The sequence below is a fragment of the Symphalangus syndactylus genome, chromosome 21 (genome assembly GCF_028878055.3).
Source record: "Symphalangus syndactylus isolate Jambi chromosome 21, NHGRI_mSymSyn1-v2.1_pri, whole genome shotgun sequence".
In the NCBI taxonomy this organism is placed as follows: Eukaryota; Metazoa; Chordata; class Mammalia; order Primates; family Hylobatidae; genus Symphalangus; species Symphalangus syndactylus.
The window spans coordinates 49,781,164-49,790,904 of NC_072443.2; the positions used below are offsets into that span (position 1 = coordinate 49,781,164).

General features: G+C 44.0%; 1 protein-coding gene across 1 annotated transcript in view; it reads right to left on the reverse strand.

Moving 5' to 3' along the window:
* ALDH1L1 (aldehyde dehydrogenase 1 family member L1) overlaps positions 1-731 on the reverse strand; it is a 95,379-nt gene extending 94,648 nt beyond the window's left edge. The window contains exon 1 of the mRNA XM_063630185.1: positions 567-731. The gene's annotated coding sequence lies outside the window, so the exon portion shown is untranslated. The remainder of the gene's footprint in view (positions 1-566) is intronic.
* Between the last annotated feature and the right edge of the window lie 9,010 nt (positions 732-9,741).

Below are 9,741 nucleotides of genomic sequence, written 5' to 3' on the forward strand. Positions count from 1 at the left end.
TGCATTTGTTGTTTATTGGAATGCACCACTGTAAGTTATCTTTAGTAACATTTTGCCATTTCTGTGAGACTTTGCTGCCTCCCGGGCCTAATGTATAAGCCGGAAGGAACTTGGTTTTCCAGAAATTAAGGATCCCATTCTTACCTAAAACATTGGCTTTACTATCAGGTTTCCTAGATCAACTTAGCCAATGATTTTTTTTTCCCACCTAAATGCACAACAAAAATGAAACAAAAGAGTAGAATACAAAAATCCCTGCAAATTTTTAAAAGCCAAATTTTACACCCCCTGCAATATTACCATTTACGACCAGTTCCTTTCTGATCCAGGCAGATGTAAGAGTCCTCTAACTGGATCCAAGCCAGTTAATTCCCAGATCAAATCCATTCCTGGACCCAGTCCAGTTTCTGTTGTGACTTCCAAACCCAGCTTGGATCAGAAATTTGCTCAAAGAAACTGAGAGCTCAAAACACAAATCCATGGAGCTCCGAAATCCGAGAGAGAACTTACGCACGATCCCCAGCCACTCTGAACGATCAATGGACACAAATAGGTCCTGCAGTTACCTTGCTTGTTCACTCAGTACTCCTGGGGGTCGCTAGAAGCTGTACTTTGGATCCTGCTTCTGACACCATCTGTTAAAAGAAAAACTTCAGCTGAATTAAATTTTAAAAAGTTTAATTGAGCAATGAACGATTCACAAATTGGGCAGCCCTCAGAATCACAGCAGATTCAGAGAGTCTCCAGAGGTGCCTTGTGGTCAGAACAAATTTATAGACAAAAAAAAAAAAAAAAGGAAGTGACATGCAGAAATCAGAAGTGAGGTACAGAACAGCTGGATTGGTTACAGCTCGGCGTTTGCCTTATTTGAACACACTTTGAACACTGAGTGGTGTATGAGTGGTTGAAGTATGGCTGCTGGGATTGGCCAGGACTCAGCGATTGTTACAGGTGCATACTCCTAAGTTAGATTTTCAGTCTTGTCCACCTATTAAGTTAGGTTGCAGTTCGTCCACAAGGACTCAAACATAGAAGTACAGAGTCCTTCTCAAGCCATATTTAGTTTGCTTTAACAGCTTATTAAAGTGGGGTTTGTGAAAGATAAAGTAGCCCCAATATTCACCAGCATGGTACAGGTTCCCTGCTTGTCTTAGCCTCTGTTTCTCATTATTTATCAAAAGGCATCACAGGCAACAGCTAGCTGGAGGGTCCGCCCTGTGGCCAGGCTGATTGTGATCTCATGGGTTCCCTCTAGTGGGCAGACCATCCCTGCTGAAAGGAGGAGGCTCCTTGGTGGACTGGGACGACTGGACAGCCTCTATCCCAGGGCCCTGGCTGTTTGCAATGTAAGCAGACACCTTGGGGTGAAGGGTTTCTTACTCTAGGTTCTTTAGGCTGTGGTTTAAAACAAGGACAAGATGGTCCCTTTGGCTTTGGCCCCTGTAATTGTTGCAATTGAAGAGACATAAGCTTATTAGCTTTTTGTGCTTTTTCTTATTCTAGAGTCCTTTGAAAATGCTCAGCTGAAGCCACCAATTCAACCATGTCTGTCATTCCCCATCCAAGTTCATGCTTCTTAATGCAACTGCTAAATTCGAGACAACGTTTGTTTATAAATAGAGCAGTTAATGCCATTTTAGTCCCTACAGGAAATTCTCCTTGCTGTCTTTTGAGTGCAGAATGTTTCACAAATAGTGTTTCTAAACCAGCTCTGTAATATGAAATGGGTCCGTCCTTTTTTCACCTGCAAGACTGTCTGACAGATGGATCCTTTTTTTGTGGAAAAGACTTAGGAACTGAATTTAAAAGGTTTTCAGTGTTCTTCCAGCTTGTTGTAGAAAGAAGGTTTTTTAGGGTCTTTAATATCCCTTCGGATTCTCTCTATTCTGCTGCTTTCATACACCTTTGAGCTTTACCAGGTCCCAAAATCAAATGAATAAATTGATAAAGTCAGAAGTTCCTGGATCATAAGCTCCTATGGGAATTCTAAATTCCTAGGTAAATGTTTGAGGATTTTCTCTTACATCAGGAAAGTATCTTATGAAGGCTCTAAGTTCACCTTCAGAGCATGGAGTAAAAGTGGTTACAGCAGGCAGGCCTAGGAGTTTAGAGGGTCTCACTTTGTAAGACAGTTGTGCAACCTCTCTTTTTCGTTTTCCTCAAGATGGAAAGGTACTTGAGCAAAACAATCAGTGGACTCAGGGTACTGAAGTAATTGCAAAGACAGCAAGGAGCAGTCAGAGTTAATTCAATGAGTGTGCAGTCCTCCTTCCTCTGTCCTCAGTTTGCTGATTAAGCTTTTTATTTGTCTCCTGGGAAGAAAACTTTAAGGCAGATACTCTTTGTTTAATCTTTTACATGTTTCTGCATACCAATTAAAAATGCATTCCGTTGTTCTTATGGGTTGTTTTATCTTTCTATTTCTAATTTTTCCCTGCAAATAAACAATTTTATCCAAATTAAAACTTCTCAGCCAGGCATGGTGGCTCATCCCTGCAATCCAAGCATTTGGGGAGGCTGAGGGGGATGGATCACTTGAGACCAGGAGTTCAAGACAAGCCTGGGCAACAGGGCGAAACCCCATCTCTACAAAAAATACAAAAATTAGCTGGGGGTGGTGATGTGCACCTGTAATCTCAGCTACTTGGGAGGCTAAGGCAGGATAATCCCTTGAGCCCAGGAGGCAGAGGTTGCAGTGAGCCGAGATTGCACCATTGCACTCCAGTCTGGGTAACAGGAGTAAAACTCTGTCTCATCAAACAAGCAAACAAATTTACGCACTGCGGCTGCTGTAACTCTAAATTATTTTTGGTAAGGTTCACCCATTTCTCCAGAAAAGCCCTGGTTCTGGGTCCGTAGTTCACATACAAGAAATTGACTAGAGTCCCAGATGGGGGAGTTCTAAGCTCCTTGGATCCCAGTGAACTCATGATTCCCTATCTCCTAGGAACCCTACCTACCACATCCAGTTCAGTTTCTTCTTGACCCAGCCAGACATCTGAAACCTCTATAGGATCCAGTCCAGTTTAAAGACTTCTGAACCCAGTCTGGATCAAATTTCCCAAATAAGCTCAGAGAGCTCAGAACCCGAATGAGTGGAGCTCAGAATCTGAGAGGGCTCGACCCACCGTCCCCAGTTCCAGGGGATCAGTGGGCACAATGGTGGGCCTGGTGGGTGCCTTTGCTTCGCCACCCCCTGCTCCTGGGGGTCACTATGCTCCTCTTTGAGTTTCTTCACATTCACCGATCTGTTAAAAAGGAAGAACCTCAGGCAAGCTTAAATTTATCAGGTTTATTTAAGGGGAAAAAATCTTGCAAGCTGGGCAGCCCTTAAAACTAGAACAAGTTCAGAGAACTCCTGCCTGCCACATGGTCAGACAGCATTTATGAACAGAAAACCAACATGGAGCAAAAAGAACAACTAAGTTGGCTACAGCTCAGTGTTTTATCTCACTGGGTCGGCTGGCTGCCTACTATGACATAAAGCTCAAGCCTTAACTAACCCAAACTCAGCTATTTGTTGCCTTAGTATACTCTTATGGAAATTAGTGACATTTGGCATGAGTGACTCCATATTGGCTTGGTCTGCTGGGTGCAGGAGAGGAGCCTGATCCAAATCAATGGCTCCTACAAATGTTACTGAAGAGTTCTAAGGAGGGGTCCTGAGGTGGCTGTGGCCACGAGGGCCCGCTTGAGGCTGAAGACGGGAAGCACACACATTCTTATATTCTCCATTCTCTGCAGTTGGTGTTTGCTTATTCCTGGGCTGGCCACCATCTTTTGTAATTGCTGTAGCTTTTTGCTTTATTTTTCAAATTATGTTATTAAAAATTAACTATGTACTCTTTGACCCAGTCATTCCACTTCTGTGTATTTTACCCAAGAGAAATGAAGATATACATACACACAAAGACTTGTAGAATGTTCACAGCAGCCTATTCACCACAGTCAAGACCTGAACACAAGTCAAATGCCCACCAATAGGAGAATGAATCAAAAAATTAATACTTTTATACAGTAGAGTATTATTTATCAATAAAAAGGAAGGAATACATGTGGCAATACTATGTTAAGTGACAGAAGCCAGACTCAAAATAGTACATGTATGACTTTTCCACAGGATGTTTGAGATCAGATAAAACTAATGTATAGTAATAAAAGTCAGCACAGTCATTGGGTGAGGGTAGGGTTGACTGGAAAGCAACCCCAGGAGATTTCTTGGCGTGATGAAATGTCCTCTAGCTTGTTTGAGATGGTGGCCGTACAGGTTGTGAAACTGCGAAAACCCATTAAACTCAACACGTAAGATCTGAAAACAGAAATTATTATAAGGTTAAAATTAACTACAAAATGAATATGTGGTTCGTATAAAACATGCAACAATCCAAAAATGAATAGAGAAAAAGTTAACAACCCATCCACCCTCTTTGGACTTCCCTGAGGCAATTGCTATTACTGTTGTTTGTGTACAGAACTGAAGGCCTGTTACTATCCTGCAAAAACTCTTGTTACTATTCAAGCATCACGCCTGTAATCCTAACAATTTGGGAGGCCAATGTGGGAGAATCACTTAAAGCCAGGGGTTCAAGACCAGCCTAGGCAACACAGTCTCTACAGATTTTTTAAAAATATATTAGCCAGGCATGGCAGCACGCAGCTGTAGTCCTAGCTGCTTAGGAGGCTGAGGCAAGAGTATGGCTTGAGCCCAGGAGTTTGAACCTGGGTGACAGAGTGAGATTCTGTCTCTGAAAACAAAAACAAAATGAAATTGATATTGAAACTTTCAGTTCAAATTTAGGCTTGTAATATTTTATGTAACTCCTTTGGTCTCAATAAAAAAAAATTTGAAAACAAGAAAGATTCTAGGAAGATAATTAGATAAGTGAAATAATGACATTCAATAGGTTTTAAATATAAAGTTAGAAACACCTTCCAAAAATTAGATAACAATGATGAATAAATGGAAAATAACATAAAAGATAAAAGGTTTAGAAAATCAACCCATAAAAGATGAAAGGTTTAGAAAATCCACCCATGAATCAACCCAACATTTAACAGTAAGTGAAGTCTCATATATTCTAGTTGACTTCCAGTTACTGTATGAAACTTTTTTTCATTTATTAGACATGTAGGGAACAGACTGACCACTGAGCTGAGACATTCTCAGACAATCACAGCGTTCAATCACAGACAATCGCAGGCATTCTCAGACAATCACAGTGTTGTGCCTTCTTAGCTACAGCCCCGGACTCCACCACAGCAGGTGGGAAGTTCAGCCAGTTCCATTTCAGACTTGAAGGGCCAGGACACCCAGATGGCAAAGACTGTCCTCATGCCCACTAAGGGTGAGTTGCGAAGCAGACATTCACGAGAAAGGGAAAGGAGACATGCTGACAACCACATCCACACAGCTCTTGGACAAGGAAACTAGGATGCAAATAATAACAGCATCCTGGAAAAAGGAGGTGCTGCACTAGAAAGGAAGACGGGAACCCACTTTTAAATATTTTATTCCCGACGAAACACGAGACAATGAAACAGGAGCACTTGTTAACTCAAAGAAGCACTGAAAATATGCCCCCTTCCTCAAAACTCTTTTTTAGAAGCCACTAGAGCACGCAATCCAGAAAAACAAACAAACAAACAAACAAACAGAAAAAAAAACAGAACAAAGGAACAGCAAGATCTGGATGCAGGAGCTGGGGGTCAGGGGGGTGGGGTACTGGTACAGGACATGGGCTACAGTCAGTGTCAGGATGCCTGCAGCCTGGGCAGCCAGAGGCCCCGTGCAGCAGGGCAGAGGTGCTGGGGCACAGTAGGGTTGACAGAGTCTACAGGATGAGGCACCTTATAAAGGATATGGCCATGTACTTGACAGGTCTAATGTAGCATTTTGAAAAAATAAATAAAGATCAGTGCATCAAAATCAAGCAAATTTTAAAATGAGGTCATCACTAACTCTAAGCAAAACAAGAAGCTGGACTAGGAAAAAAACTCACCATATACTACTATTGCGTTTGCAGTGTAGTACATAGTCTTAATAGACTACTAATGTACAATAATGGACTGTAAAATTTATCAATATTTTACTACATCCATACTGGGAGATTGGAGGGTTGGGGAGAAAGGGAAAATGCAGAGAAGGGGGCTGGCACAAGGAATAAGTCTTCATCTGTCCTGACACACACTCCGCAGGGCATATCAGAAATTACTCATTGGGCAATAGCTGTGCAAGCGTATTATTTGGAAGCACTTATTAATGTGTTTGGTATTTCCACTCTTGTTGGATGCATGCAGCAGGCCCTCTTCAGGTGCAGAAGGAGAGGTCTATTGTCTCATCTTTGTACACCCAGCACCGCCAGGGTGTCTGCAGAAGGCAGGGCTTAGTGAGCTAATGAACAGGCAAATACATTCACGTCCTTGGATATCCCTCTGCCACCTTCAGGGAGCAGGGGTCTGTGTACAGGGAACCTGCTCCTAAGATAGTTGACTGTTGTCTACCCCACCTCCACACACACACACCTAGGCTGGACTTACCCTCTCAGGCCCCAAAGGTCAGGCCAGGTAGGGCTGGGACAGCCTCCCTAGCAGGCCCTGCTGGCTAAGGAAGCAGGGATGTAGGCTGAGGAAAAGAAGGAGGGAGACACGGGGGTTGCAAGCTCTGATTTCAGGTCCAGGCTGGGGCCCTGACGGCTCATACTGGAGATGGGTATCATGCTTGCAAAGTTCTACAGGAAACAGGAACATGGGCACTGTGTCCCTGGGCTGCCTGGGTCCTCCCTGCCAAGTCCAGATCTGCTTAGACTCACACGTGGCCATCTCTCCATTTATAGGGTTGCTCCAGTGAGTTCAATTACAGCACTGATTCCCTGTGCTGAGGGTTCAGGACAGGCAAAGAGCTGCCCTTGACTTCTGAGATTCTTAGGTTCCCCATGGCATTGATACTGTCGACTTGTGAAATTTCATTTCTGGTAAGATTGCATAAATCCCAATGAGGTCACTGTATTAGTTCGTTCTCGCATTGTATAAAGAACTAGCTGAGACTGGGTAACTTATAAGAAAAGAGGTTTTAATTGGCTCATGGTTCCACAGGAAGCATAGCCGGGAAGGCCTCAGGGAAGTTTCAATCATGGTGGAAGGCAAAGGGAAAGCAGGCACATCTTACATGGCCAGAGAAGGAGGAAGAGGAGAGAGAGATGGGAGGTGCCACACACTTTTAAACAACCAGATATCATGAGAACTCACTATACCAAGAGCAACAGGGGGATCTGCCCACATGATCCAATCACCCCCCACCAGGATTTTCCTCCAAAATTGGGGATTACAATTTGTGGTGAGATTTGGGTGGGGACACAAATCCAAACCATATCAGTCACCTTCTAATGAAATGCTTATTAATGAGGTCGAGAGCTTTGCAATTGGTGCAGAGGGCATACACCAGGGAGAATTTTTTCTATCAGGATTTTTTGCTGAAGCTTCCTGAAAGTATTGGTGTCTTCATGTTGTAATGGGTGGGCCACTGAGTTCAACCAACATTTAAATAAGCACTTGTTATGCATTGGCCTGGATGAAAAAGGCAGAGTCCCTGTGCTCCAGAAGTTCAGAGTCAGGGAAGGGAGATGGATGTGTCCAGTCCATTCATTCTCTTGATAAATGTGTACTGAGCACCTAGGATGTGTTGGACACTGTCTCAGACACTGAGATATAGCAAAGAACAAAATTTCAGAAAAACACCACATAGGACTTACATGACTGGGAACAGACAATAAGCAAAATAAAGATGGGAATTATCAGCTATATGAAATGGAGAAAAATTAAGTAGGGGAGAGGAGAAGGAGAGTTGAGGGAGGTTGCATTTTAAACAGAGTGGTGAGGGAAGCTTCATGATAGAGTGATAACTGAGCAGAACCCTACTGAAGGAGGAGTCAAGTACACCGAGGGGAAGGGCACACGACAGGGAGGAGCATCTGGTGGGAAGGGCACACCTGGATGAAAAGTACAACTTGGGGAAGGGTGTACCCGGGGAGTGAGTGTACCTCAGGAAAGGGTGCACCTGGGGAGAGGGAGCACCTGGGGGAAGGGTACACCTGGCAAGTTGGTACACCTGGGAGAAGGTTCACCTGGGGAGTGGGTGCACTTGGGGAGAGGGTACATCTGTGGAGAGGGCACAGCTGGGGGAAGGGTACACCTGGGGAGGCGGTGCACCTGGGGAGTGGGTGCATCTAGGAAGAGGCTGCACGTGGGGGAAGGGTGCACCTAAGGAATGGGTATACCTGGGGAAATGGTGCACTTGGTGGAAGGGTACACCTGGGGAGATGGTGCACCTGGTGGAAGGGTATACCTGAGGAGTGGGTGCACCTGGGGAGAGGGTGTACCTAGGGAGTGGGTACACTTGGAGAAAGGGTGTTCCTGGGATGTGGGTGCACCTGGGGGAAGGGTGTACCTGTGGAAAAGGTGCACCTAGAAAGGGTATACCTAGGGGAAGGGTGTACGTAGGGGAAAGGTACACCTGGGGAGTGGGTACACCTGGGGAGTGGGTGCACCTGGGGAGTGGGTATACCTGGGGAAAGGATATACCTGGGAGAAAGGTACACCTGGGAAGTAGGTGCACCTAGGAGATGGACACACCTGCAGGAAGGGTTCATCTTTGGGAGGGATTGTCTCATCTCCCTATCCTTTCCCTCCCCTTGTCATTCAAACCTCTAAAATACAAGCTTTTCTCAACTTGGGGCTTGGGGACAAGGTTCATAGAGTCAGTAACCATTAGAAGCAGTATGTAATCATTTGTGTGTACTGCGTACAGTGGCATTTTTCTCTAGTGAGACAATTTGTGACTTTAGATTGAGCTTTTTCCCAAAGATTGAGAATCCTGGGATGTTTATTCAATTTCACTCATGAATGCAATGGTTTCTTAAAGAATACATTTCCAGAGGAAGTGATGGTCAGAGACACTTGCTAAGCTTCTAACAGAAGCTTGCAGCCCTAAGGCTGCCTGCCTTCTCCTGGAGGTCATACCCAGATCTATGCTGGACACCCAGGTCGTGCAAAGCTCAGCTGTCAGCAGGGCTGCCTCTGCCAGCTGCTTTCATGGAAGCTGAGGCACAAGCCTGACAACTTGTTCACTTGCAGCTGACTTCATGCTTTTTGCTTTAGCACATACTTGAGAGAATGTTTCAATTGGAGTCTAATCAGACTAGCCATCCTACTTTGCCATTTTATCCCAACCTCAGCTCATACACAGGAAAGTTTTAGCAGTTCAAAAGAACAGTTTTAGTCATTTGGCAGAAGCAGTATGCCAATTTGCAACTTTGCTGGAAATTTCCCAATATGCAATCTCTGCTAATGAGCTCATTAGAAAACTTCTCATGGCCTCCCTGGGGGATTGTACTAGGAAGTAGATGTATCCAAGGCACTAATGTTGTTTCTAGATATTTTATTTTTATTGTGATTGTAAAAGAGATCTTTGTTCACTTTATTTTGTAAAGGGTTATTGCAAGTATATATACATGCAACTTATCACTGTGTTTATTTTATATCCAGCCACTTTATTCTCTTACTATTATTCCTAAATACTTGCTACCTCTTTGAGGAATGCCCATATTTTTCTGCCCTGTGGACATCACTTCTTGACCAATAAATTGGGAGTTCAGTGCTGGATTCTGAGCAGGGAAGTGATGTGTGCCTTCTAAGCAGAAGCTCTCTGGGTATCTATTACTGCTTTTAAAACCATCCCACTGTAAT